The following is an 11,485-nucleotide window of genomic DNA, read 5'->3' as shown; positions in this document are numbered from 1 at the left end:
TCTGGGACCTTACTAGTAGGTTCTTGAGGCTCTTTTCTCTGCTCCAAGTGCCTCCCTTTATGATCTCGGAGTTCTCTCTCCAATCTACTGATTCGACCTTCTTAATGGGACTTAAGAGCTGTCATACAATCATCAAGTACATTTTTTTTTGATCTAACATTCCATTCTCCCCCCTCTTTAAAACAATGCAATAATTCAAACATAAATGATTTTCTTGATTAAACCTTGAACATGTTCACTCACTCATTCACACACATTCATACTCAAAGATTTTAAAGTGCACAAAATTAATATTGGCCATTCATTTTCCGGAAGTTTGTGTCAAGAGAGCTTTGCCAATTTTACTCTTGCAGGTGAGAACCAGGTTCAAAACAAAACTTTAGAAAAAACATAAGGATCCATATTTAAAACTGGTACCAATTTCAAAGACAAAACTGGACAAGAAAAAATATGTAACATAATTTTACTCTTGCAGGTGAGAACCAGGTTCAAAACAAAACTTTAGAAAAAACATAAGGATCCATATTTAAAACTGGTACCAATTTCAAAGACAAAACTGGACAAGAAAAAATATGTAACATGAACAAGACAAAGAAACAGAGACTTTTACACTTAACACAAAAACATGAATTCAGGTCTTTTCTGCATTACTGGATGCATTACTGGAGGGTTGGGGGTGAAGGTCCAGTGGGTCGCTGCTTGGATGACCACTGTCACTCTCCACAATCCGAACATAGCGTTCGGGCAGCCAGCGGGCATCATTTTCTTCCTGTGAGAAAACACATACATGCCCTCTACCCCAGGTTAGAACAGGATCCGGTCCGTGCCAAGCACCAGTTAGGGGATCCTTCCATTTTACTAAGGCAAAAGCACGCTGCTCTCTTTTTTCCCAGAATCGCTGAGCAGCAGATAAATTATTTGAATCCAGATTCAAAAAATTTAAAACAAATAAAGCATGATTAAGTATATTCACAGGAGTAGCGGGATACGACTCTCCTTTCTGTATTTTAGCAATTTGATGTTTTAATAATCCATTAGCTCTCTCCACGATGCCTTGACCTTGAGGATTGTAAGGAATGCCTGTAATATGAGTGATATTATAAGAATGGCAGAAGGACTGAAATGCTTGGCCTACATAGCCAGGGCCATTATCTGTTTTTATTTGCGAGGGAATCCCCATCACAGCAAAACATCGAATGCAGTGAGAAATACAATGTTTAGTAGCTTCCCCAGCAAGGGGGGTGGCTAGGATAAAATTAGAATAAGTATCTACAGTAACATGAACATATTTTAATCGGCCAAGTGATGGAACATGTGTGACATCCATCTGCCAAATGTGATTAGAAAGCAGTCCTCGTGGATTTATACCTAAATGAGGAGCTGGTGAGAAGGGCACACAGTTGGAGCAAGTTTTAACTATTTGACGTGCCGCTTCTCTAGATAATTTAAACTGTCGGCGCAAGGCTCGGCTGTTTTGATGATGGATGGCATGTGACTGCTTAGCAAGTTCAACTTGAGTTAAATAAACTCTGGTGGAAGAATCAGTAACTGCGTTACCCTCACTTAAAGGGCCAGGAAGATTAGTGTGAGCTCGAATGAAGCCAAAAAAACAGGGGTGGTTGCGAGAACAAAGCAAAGTTTGTACTTGGCGAAATTGGGTCTGGATATTGGAGTTAGTAGTTCCAATAAAGGGAACAGTTTCTATGACTTGAAGAGCACGAATTACATATTGGCTGTCTGAGTATAAGTTAAAGGGCTCATCTTGTAACAGGACGAGTGCTTGTAAAACAGCCTCTAACTCTACCTCTTGGGCGGAGGTAAAACCCGTAACCCAAGATTGAGTTTTCCCATTAATGGTCAAAGCAGCCGTTCCATTAGAGGATCCGTCTGTAAATACTAAAGCGGCAGAAGATAAAGGCGAGGCCCGTACTATGGAAGGAAATAGGAACGTATGACACGCAGCAAATTGGAGGAGTTTGTTAGATGGGTAGTGATGCAAAATTTTTCCCGTATAATTGGCCCAAGCAATGGCCCAAGAATCGCAATGGGCGAATAGCCAATCTTGTTGTTGTGAATTATATGGGACACAGATAAAATGAGGTTCCTGACCTAAATATTTACGGGAATCCACTCGGCACATATGTATCAGATTAGCTACCAATTCGTAGTAGGGGGTCAGCACTTTGCCAGGTGTTGATGGTAGATAAAGCCATAAAAGTGGGCCATCCTGCCACAATACAGCAGTTGGGGAGTGAGAAGTAGCTAAAATGTAAACTCCCCATGGTTTAGAGTAGTCACAATAGTTCACTTGTTGCTGGGAAATTGCCTTTTCTACGATTTGGATGGCCCTCTCGGCGTCGGGATTTAAATTGCGCAAGGATGTAGGGTTGGTATCTCCTTTTAAGAGATCAAAGAGGGGTTTTAACTCTCCTGTGGACAGCTTTAGATAAGGACGAAGCCAATTTATATCTCCTAAGAATTGCTGAAAATCATGAAGGGTTCTTAAGTGTGAAGTTTTTAATTGTATTTTTTGGCTTTTAAAATAGTGTGGGCCTAATATATGGCCTAAATACGTAAAAGGGGGATGTTCCTGAACCTTTTCAGCTGCTATTATAAGGCCAAAGCGGCTCAGATCTTGCTTTAGTTGTCCAAAGGCTTGTCGTACGACGATAGGGTCAGAACAAGCCAACAAGATGTCGTCCATATAATGAACAATATAAACAGAAGAGAATTTTTCACGGGTGGAAGAAATGGCTCTAGCTACAAAACTTTGACATAAAGTTGGGCTATTTGCCATGCCCTGTGGGAGCACAAGCCAATGATATCGCTTCATGGGTTCTTTAAAATTAACAGAGGGGACGCTGAAGGCAAAGCGCTTACAGTCTTGAGGCGCCAGGGGTATAGTATAGAAACAATCCTTCAAATCTATAATAATCTTATAAGTATCCTTTGGGATTGCCATGGGGGAAGGCAAGCCGGGCTGTAAGGCTCCCATCAGTTCCATAGTTGCATTTATCTTTCTCAGATCCTGTAACAGCCTCCATTTACCTGACTTTTTCTTTATAACAAAAATTGGAGAATTCCATGGAGAGTTAGAAGGGGCCACATGTCCCAAGTCTAGTTGTTCCTGTACCAGCTGCTGAACTGCAATGATCTTTTCTAGAGAAAGAGGCCACTGTTCGACCCATACCGGTTCTTCCGAGAGCCAATTTATGGGATCAGCATGAGGGGCAGGACAAACAACAGCCCCCGTTAAAGAATACCCTAATCCTTGTCTCATAGGGTGAGACTGGGGTTGGAGTGGCTCTAGCTCCCCCTGTGCTGCTCGGCCTAGTCCCCTAAAGGGGAGGAGGCCTTGATCAAGTAACTGCTTAGTGACCGCAGCACTAGGACTAAACATATACACTCCCATTTTTTCCATGATATCACGACCCCATAAATTAATTGGCAGATGATCCAAGACAAATGGCTGAAAATGACCAGAGTGCCCTTCTTCATCTCTCCAAACAAGGATCGCACTGCTCTGCTGTGGGTCAGTTGCTTGCCCAATCCCCTGTAGGGAAGTCATAGAGGTTGTCAGGGGCCATTGGGCTGGCCAATGCTTTTTAGATATTACAGACACATCCGCTCCTGTGTCTAATATTCCTTTAAAGGGTTTTTCTTGTATAAATATAGTCATCTCAGGCCTCTCTTGTTTTATGCTTTGTACCCAATAGATATCAGAGGATCCAAATCCTCTCTGTCCGCATGGGGCAGAAGAATTAGCAGTCTCCCCATGAGATAAAGGGACAAGTATTAGTTGTGCTAATTTTTGACCGGCTGGGATTGATACTACGTGTTTCGGGGCAGAGGCCATAACTTTGATTTCTCCAGTGAAATCCTGGTCAATTTTGCCAGGTGTAATCTGTATCCCTTTAAGGGCTGAGCTACTTCGCCCTAACAGCAATCCAGCCACTCCCGGGGGAAGGGGACCGAAGACCCCCGTGGGGAGAGCTTGTGTCCCCATCTCTGGGGTCAATACTGAGCAGGTGGAGGAACAGAGGTCCAATCCTGCGCTGCCTGGGGTGGCACGGAAGAGGCTGGAGACTGATTTTGGGGGGTTGTTAGAAGATTTACTTGTGGCCGAGAAGAGGGAGGGACTGCCCCATGGTTTTGCGGGGCCAGAGGCTGGCCCCTTCTCCAGTTTCCCGAAAGCGGGCGGCCATTGCGATCTGTTCTTGACCTGCAATCTTTAGCCCAGTGCTTCCCTTTACCACAGCGTGGACATGTGCCAGGTAATTTTTCTCTCTTTAACCTGGCCTGGCGTGGGCATTGCGTCATCCAATGTCCTATTTGTCCACAAGAGAAGCAACGCCCTGGGGGTCTAGCAGCCCGGGCCTCTGGCCTCTGGCCTCTATATTTTAGAAATTCAGTAGCAGTCTTTCCTTGAGGAGCGGCGGCTAAAGTAAGGCCTTGTACATGGGAGGGTCCAATATCAGCACATAGTGAAATAAAGTCATTGATTCCTCCCTTATTCCTATGGGGTCTGATAGCCGCCTGACAGGCGGCGTTGGCATTTTCATAGGCTATGTGTCTAACTATAATATTCCTTGCGTTCTCATCTTGTACTAGGTGGTCTGCAGTCTCCATTAATCGAGACAAAAATTCTAGATAAGGTTCATTCGGTCCCTGTTTAACTTCTACTAAATTTTTTGTACGATGGGAATTACGTAACCTTTTCCAAGCCTCTCTCGCCGCAGCATTTATTTGTAAATAGGCTTCCTTTGCATAACCCAATTGATCTTCGGTGTTTTTATAGATTCCCTCTCCTAACAACTGATCAAAAGTGTAAGGCAGGTTCTTAGACCTATTTGTTTCAATTTTAGCCCGACACTGTGCAGTGAACTCTGTCTCCCATAATAAGTACTCTCCCGCACTAAGGCATGCTCTGGCAAGCCGCTTCCAGTCATTTGGGCATACAATACCAGCACACGCGGCCTCTAATATTACTTGAGTAAAAGGGGCAGTTGGCCCATATTGGGAGCAGGCACTCTTTAAATCCTGCAATAGTTTAACAGTAACAGGTTGATGGTATACTTGTTCATCCTGATCAACTAAACTAGGGAAGCATCGAGGCTCTGAAATAACTTCCCTCTCTCTAGCAGCCTGAGCCAGGTTTAATTGCGATGCACTGTGCCTGGTTGTAGTGCCTGTTAAAAGGGACTTATTGCTAGGGCCTTTAGGCTTGAAAGGTTGGAAAAGGGATTGAGGCCGTAAGGCTGTAGCCGGAGGCGGTGGGTGTGAGGGATAGGATTTAGAATCAGAAACCATAGTGGCCTGAGGGTCATATCTCCTTCCTACTTCTGGAGGGGCTCTCTGCTCTATCCCCATTTTAGATAGTAGATGTAGCATTTCTTCTAACCTCTTTTCTATTGTAGCTATCCGGTCCTCCATCGGCTCATCATAACTTTCCTCCCTCATATTAAAATTTGAATTCTGATACTCAATATCTACTGGTTGTTGTTCCCTTATCAAGATCTCACTTAGACTCTCTTGGGCTGCGGCATATGGCTCAGTCTCAGGTTTTTCAGAAGGGTCCTTTAATTCATAAAGTTCCCTTAATTCAAATTCAGCATTCTCATGTTCAGGATCTATGCCTTCACTTACTAAATTATATACATCAATAGCCTCTACTGGGGTCTTTTCGGGGCCATATACATTATAATAATCTTTAATTCTTTTTCCTATCCCCTGCCAGGCTTTTTGCAATTCCTCCTCTATAGACCTCGGGCATGCCTCCTCGAGAAACTGTAGGAAGCTCTGAAGTGCCCCTTTTTCCACCCACATTCCGTGGGCTTCAAGTAGGCCTGTTAAGATCGGTAAATATGACATATAGCTATTAACTTGACCCATAATTTTTTTTCTCCTGACTATACACTCTCCTAATAGTCCTACGACGTGTTACTCACCACAGGGGGGGTCCTTCACCTTGTCCCAGATTTTCAGGTCCCTGTTCGGGCGCCAGTTGCCGGGGCCAGCCGGCAGCAAACCAGGGTTCGCGGATTGGGATTCCTGAAATAGGGGCAAGGACTAGGAAAAAATAGAAGAGAGACAAACAGATGGAGTTCGGGAGGACTACAGCCCAAGTCAGCAGTCCAAGAAGACTGTGAGCTCCAGACTGCCGCCTAAGACTCTCTCGTTTATTTTAAGTTCCGACCTTAAATACTCTTCTTAAAACTTGTAGTTGCCAGAGGCTACATTCATACAAAATAGTAAACAAATCACATATAGGATAAATGAGAAAGGATTAACATTGCTTAAAGTCATCATGATAAGAACTGATTGACATTGCTTAAAGTCATCATGATAAGAACTGATTGACTTTGCTTAAAGTCATCCTGATCAGAGTTACTTCCTTGTGTATACAGTTGTGTAGGTCCAAGGTCAGGTCCAAGGTCATTGACCCCACAGTCGGTCCCCAACACCTTTTCATTTCTTAAAATCATTTTTGGTAGTTGTACAAAGGCGTTGATGTTTACAAAGCAGTTTATGACTACAATATATCTTACCAACGTCACCCCTTTCATCATTCTCACCCATCCCCTTCCCTTCCACAACTTCCTTCACTCTACTTAATTTTGCAGGATATAGGTTGGATTCTTTACTTCATTTCCTCCTCTCCTCTTCATCTGTTTACCTCTGTCCCCTTGGTCCCATCCTTTTCATATAACTATTTCCCAGTGTTTAATTTTCCTTAACTTTGATTTTGGCTTTCGAAGGATGATACTATTTGAGTTCTCCCCTGAATCTACCATATTTCAGGTAATACATTTGCATGCATTTACATATTCCCCAATGTATTTACTTATGAGTTTGTAAACTAAATCTAGCTTCCACATAGAGGGGAAAATATGCATCCTTGATCTCTCTGGGACTAACAATAGTATTTTCCAAGTCTTTTCATGTCCTTACAAATAGTGCAATATCATTCTTTGGAATGGATGAGTAAAATTCCGTTGTGTATATAACACCACATCTTCTTGATCAATTCATCCATTGAGGGTCATCTGGGCTGATTCTATACCATGGCTAGTGCTACTGCAATGAATATGGTTGTACTGGTAGCTTTACTGTATCCTTATTTTCCATTTCTCTTCTTGTTCACCTTCATCCCTCAGAACAAGTCTCCTCCCCCTTCTTCTAAGACAGTTCCTTCCTCTCTGTCCTGAGTCTCCAACCACCACATCCTCCAAGAAATGGCCAAAGGTCTCAGAAATGCTCCTTTGGTCCCCAAGGCAGCTGCTGAGAGCTATCCCAGACAGTTTCCTAAGAACCCATACAAATGGAGAAAAAGACAGAAGGCATGACACCAGAGTTCTGTCTCAGCCCAACAGAAATCTAAACAATCTGTACTTAGAGGTAATGATCTAAAAATTAAAAGGCCACTTCCACTTTCTGTTAGGCCTGTTAGTGCTCTATCTTTTACCTCCTCTCTGAAGCCATAAACTTGTAGCAAGGCATTTCCTGTGCTCAGTAACTCAGCCCCCTTCAAAAGACCTTATCTCCATGTTAAGTTGCAACTCCAGTTATCACCCTCCTTCTCCTGACCTTTGAGCTTCCACAGCCAAGGGCAGAATGGGGAGGGGAAGAGATATCACTGGTCTTGGGAGGGGTTGGTGATTCTCCAGTGATTCTGGATCCTATTGGAAGAGGAGCAGTGAGAACGTGGCCCTGAGAAGTCCAGAGCCTGGCAAAAGGAAGCAATGGATTTTAAGGCAAAAATTAGACACTAAGGGAAAAAATTAATATAAAATTCCCCATTCCTTTCCACTATGAATTTCTGGAACCAGGTTTCTTTGGCCATCTTTTATTTTCTACAGTTCACAAAGTTGTTCCCTATTTTGATCCTGGGCACAAGATAATAAGTCAACCAATTGGGAAAACTCTCCTTTAATGAAAACTCCTTTTCATCTTTTAATTTTGTAGTTTAAATATTAGATCCACAGATGGCCATGGTGGTGTACAGCTATAAACCCAACACTCTAGAGGCTTAGGAAGGAGGATTGTGAGTTTGAGGTCAGCCTGGGCTACGAAGTAACACCCTACTTCAAGAAAGAGAGAGAGAGAGAGAGAGAGAGAGAGAGAGAGATGAGAGAGAGAGAGAGAGAGAGAGAGAGAGAGAGAAAGAAAGAAAGAAAGAAAGAAAAAGAAAGAAAGCTACACCAATGATCAGTGTTAGCTCTTGAAAAGTCCTATTGAAATTTAAGGGATCTCTGTCTCAGTCTCTCTCTCTTTTTCTGTCTCTCTCTCTCATACACATGCATTATAATATTCTGTTAAATCTTCCTTAGAGCACATGTAACCATTTATTGTGGAGTGTGAACTTCGGTCCGGGGTGCTGTCCTTTAGTTCTTTTGCTCAAGGCTAGGGCTCTACCACTTTGAGCCACAGCACCACTTCTGGTTGTCTGGTAGTTAATTGGAGATAAGAATCTCATGGACTTTCCTGCCCAGGTTGGTTGAAACCATGATCCTCAGATCCCAGCCTCCTAAATAGCTAAGATTACAGACATGAGCTACCAGCACCCAGGCTTCTTTTGGGTTGTTTTTTTTCTTGTTGATTTTCTTGTTTTTATGATCTATTTCAGTTATATAGAAAGGGAGTTCATTATTACATATTCATACATATTTAAACTCTATTCTAATCAATCTCCCTTTCCCATTAATCATATTTCCTCCTCTCCCCCCACAATATAGAATCCTCACCAGGCTTTCTTGTGTTTTTATAGCTACAAATAATCTAATTCAACTATAATCAACCTTCTTTATTCTCTTTGACAGCCCAACCCTCTTCTGCTAGTCCTCCGTATAAGTTTTAACTATAAATTCTAACAAGAAAAAAATTTCTGATTAATCTTTACTATCATAGTCCAAGTAATTGATACATCTAAAGGCTTAAACAGACAAAAGTTAAAAGAATGAAAGAGTACAAGACTCTCTATTGAATTTTAACTCCACAATCTAAGGTAATTTAGCATAAAATAAAGATGATGTCTTGAATCACTAGAAGGGAGATGAACATGAATTAAGTAATAATTGCTAAAGATCAATTAACCAAAACTAAGCCAAGTCCTTTTCTTCCTAGATGTATATCAAAAATCAGTTCCAAATAGTTCAAAGATAAAAACCTTAAAGAATGAAACCGTAGGGCTGGGATGTGGCCTACTGGTAGAGTGCTTGACTAGCATTCACGAACACTGGGGTTCAATTCCTCAGTACCACATATGCAGAAAAACAAAAAACAAAAAAACCGCAAGTGGTGCTGTGGCTCAAAAGATAGTGTTCTAGCCTTGAGAAAGAGGAAGGATAGTGCTCAGGCCCTGAACTGACAAAAGCCCCAGGACTGGAAAAAAAAAAAAAAGAATGAAAATGTCAAGATTTAATCATCTTAATTCAAAAATATTTTTCTAAACAAATGAAAGAAAATACTTATACACTCTCTTTACACACACTCACACTCAAAACATAAACAGATTGAAAAGGGGTCTATTTTACTTAAAGAGTTTTGCAAATAAAAATTAAAAACCTAGTAACTCAAAAGGAACACCAAGAACTCAGGCTATTATTGAAGAGAGAGAGAGAGAGAGAGAGAGAGAGAGAGAGAGAGAGAGAGAGAGAGAGAGAGAGAGAGAGAGAGAGAGAGAGAGAGAGAGAGAGAGAGAGAGAAGAAGAGTGGTGGTACATTTTGACACTTGGGAGACTCAGGGAGGAGGATCATGAATTCAAAGCCAATCTGGGCTACATAGGAAGGTCCTGTTTCCAAAAACAAAAACAAATAGGAAAGGAAATACAAAGGGCTTGAACACGAAAACCACAATTCATAAAAGTGGCTTTTAAGAAATAGAATATACTATTTTAAGACTATTAACTAAAAGGGATGAAAATTACAATGTGAAATAATCACCACTCTTTGAAATTCACAGAAAATTTTGATAATGATATGTGAGAAAAGAGAGAGCTAGCAAGTAGTTGTAGGGGCTGAGAATTATTTTCTTTCCTTTCTTTTTTTTTTTTTTTTTGCCAGTCCTGGGCCTTGAACTCAGGGCCTGGGCACTGTCCTTGGGCTTTCTCAAGGCTAGAGCTCTACCACTTGAGCCACAGCACCACTTCTGGCTTTTTTCTATGTATGTGGTACTGAGGAATTGAACTTGGGTCTTCCTGCATGCTACCACTAGGCCAAACTCCCGGCCCTGAGAATTATTTTCTTTTGAAAGTAAACCCCATGATCAGTTCATCCTTAAGAATGGTCCAATGTAAATGGATCAAGAAAATATATGGAGTTTTGTTTATGTATCAGAAAAAAATTAAATTGTGTTATTTATAAAGAAATGGATGGGCCTGGAAAAAAGTCATATTGAGAGAAATTGTGCTCATGTTTTCTCTCATATGTGGAAGTTAGATCTAAAATATACATGATCAAACTGGCTAAACCATAACACAGGTGGGAATGAGATCTCATGGTTATAACCCTTTTGAGCAGTTAACGAAGTTTCATAAAATAAAATAATGTTTCAGAAAGCTGAAATAGGTCTTGACTGGGGAAAAGGTAGGGAGCTAAAAGAAAAATGGAAGACAACTGGATCAGAGGAATTCTGGGTGAATACTATTGTAATACTCAATGTACACACATGAAAATGGAAACTTGATGGAGACTGGTGAGGATAGGAGAAGGGAAGAGGTAACACTGTTCAAGATGTAATATACACATAAATGGACATGTTAAGTCAAACCCTTCTTGTACAACTAGTTTCAGAAAATAAAATTAAATAGAAAAATGGTCTGGCTGGACACCAGTCAGTGAAGCAAACACACCTGTAATTCTAGTTACTAAGGAGGCTGAGATCTGAGGATGGTGGTTTGAAACCAGCCCAGGCAGGAAAGTACATGAGATTCTTATCTCTAATTAACCACCAAAAGTCCTGAAGGTGGAATTGTGGCTCAGCTCGTAGAGCGCTAGCCTTGAGCTCAGGGTCAGTGTCCAGGCCCTAAATTCAAGTCCCAGGACTGGCACACACAGACACACACAAAAGAATGAAGGAAGGAAGGAAGGGAGGGAGGGAAAGAGGGATGATAACCTGGAAACATCTATTGACATTTCAAGTATTCTCTGGTCAGCAATTCCATTTCAAAATTTTATTAAGTAGGCAAACACAAGTAAACATGTGTAGAAGATATTTATACAAAAGACCAAACCCAGTCTAAATGAATACCATTGATGCACTAATTAAGTAAGTCTTGGTCTACACTCATAATGATCACTATGCTTATGCTGCAAAGGAAATATGTCAATATCAGATACCTCTTTAGTATAGGAAATATACAAGGCATGGAACCATGTATTATTAAAAAATGAATGAATATAATAAAACCTGCTAAGAAAGAAAGACTAAGACAGATGAGTTTATGAGATCCGTAGCCTTACTTTTCATGATATCTTTTTTGCATTA

Source organism: Megascapheus bottae, chromosome 9 (genome assembly GCF_031878675.1).
Source record: "Megascapheus bottae isolate mThoBot1 chromosome 9, mThoBot2.hap1, whole genome shotgun sequence".
NCBI lineage: Eukaryota > Metazoa > Chordata > Mammalia > Rodentia > Geomyidae > Megascapheus > Megascapheus bottae.
This window is presented reverse-complemented; position numbering follows the sequence as displayed.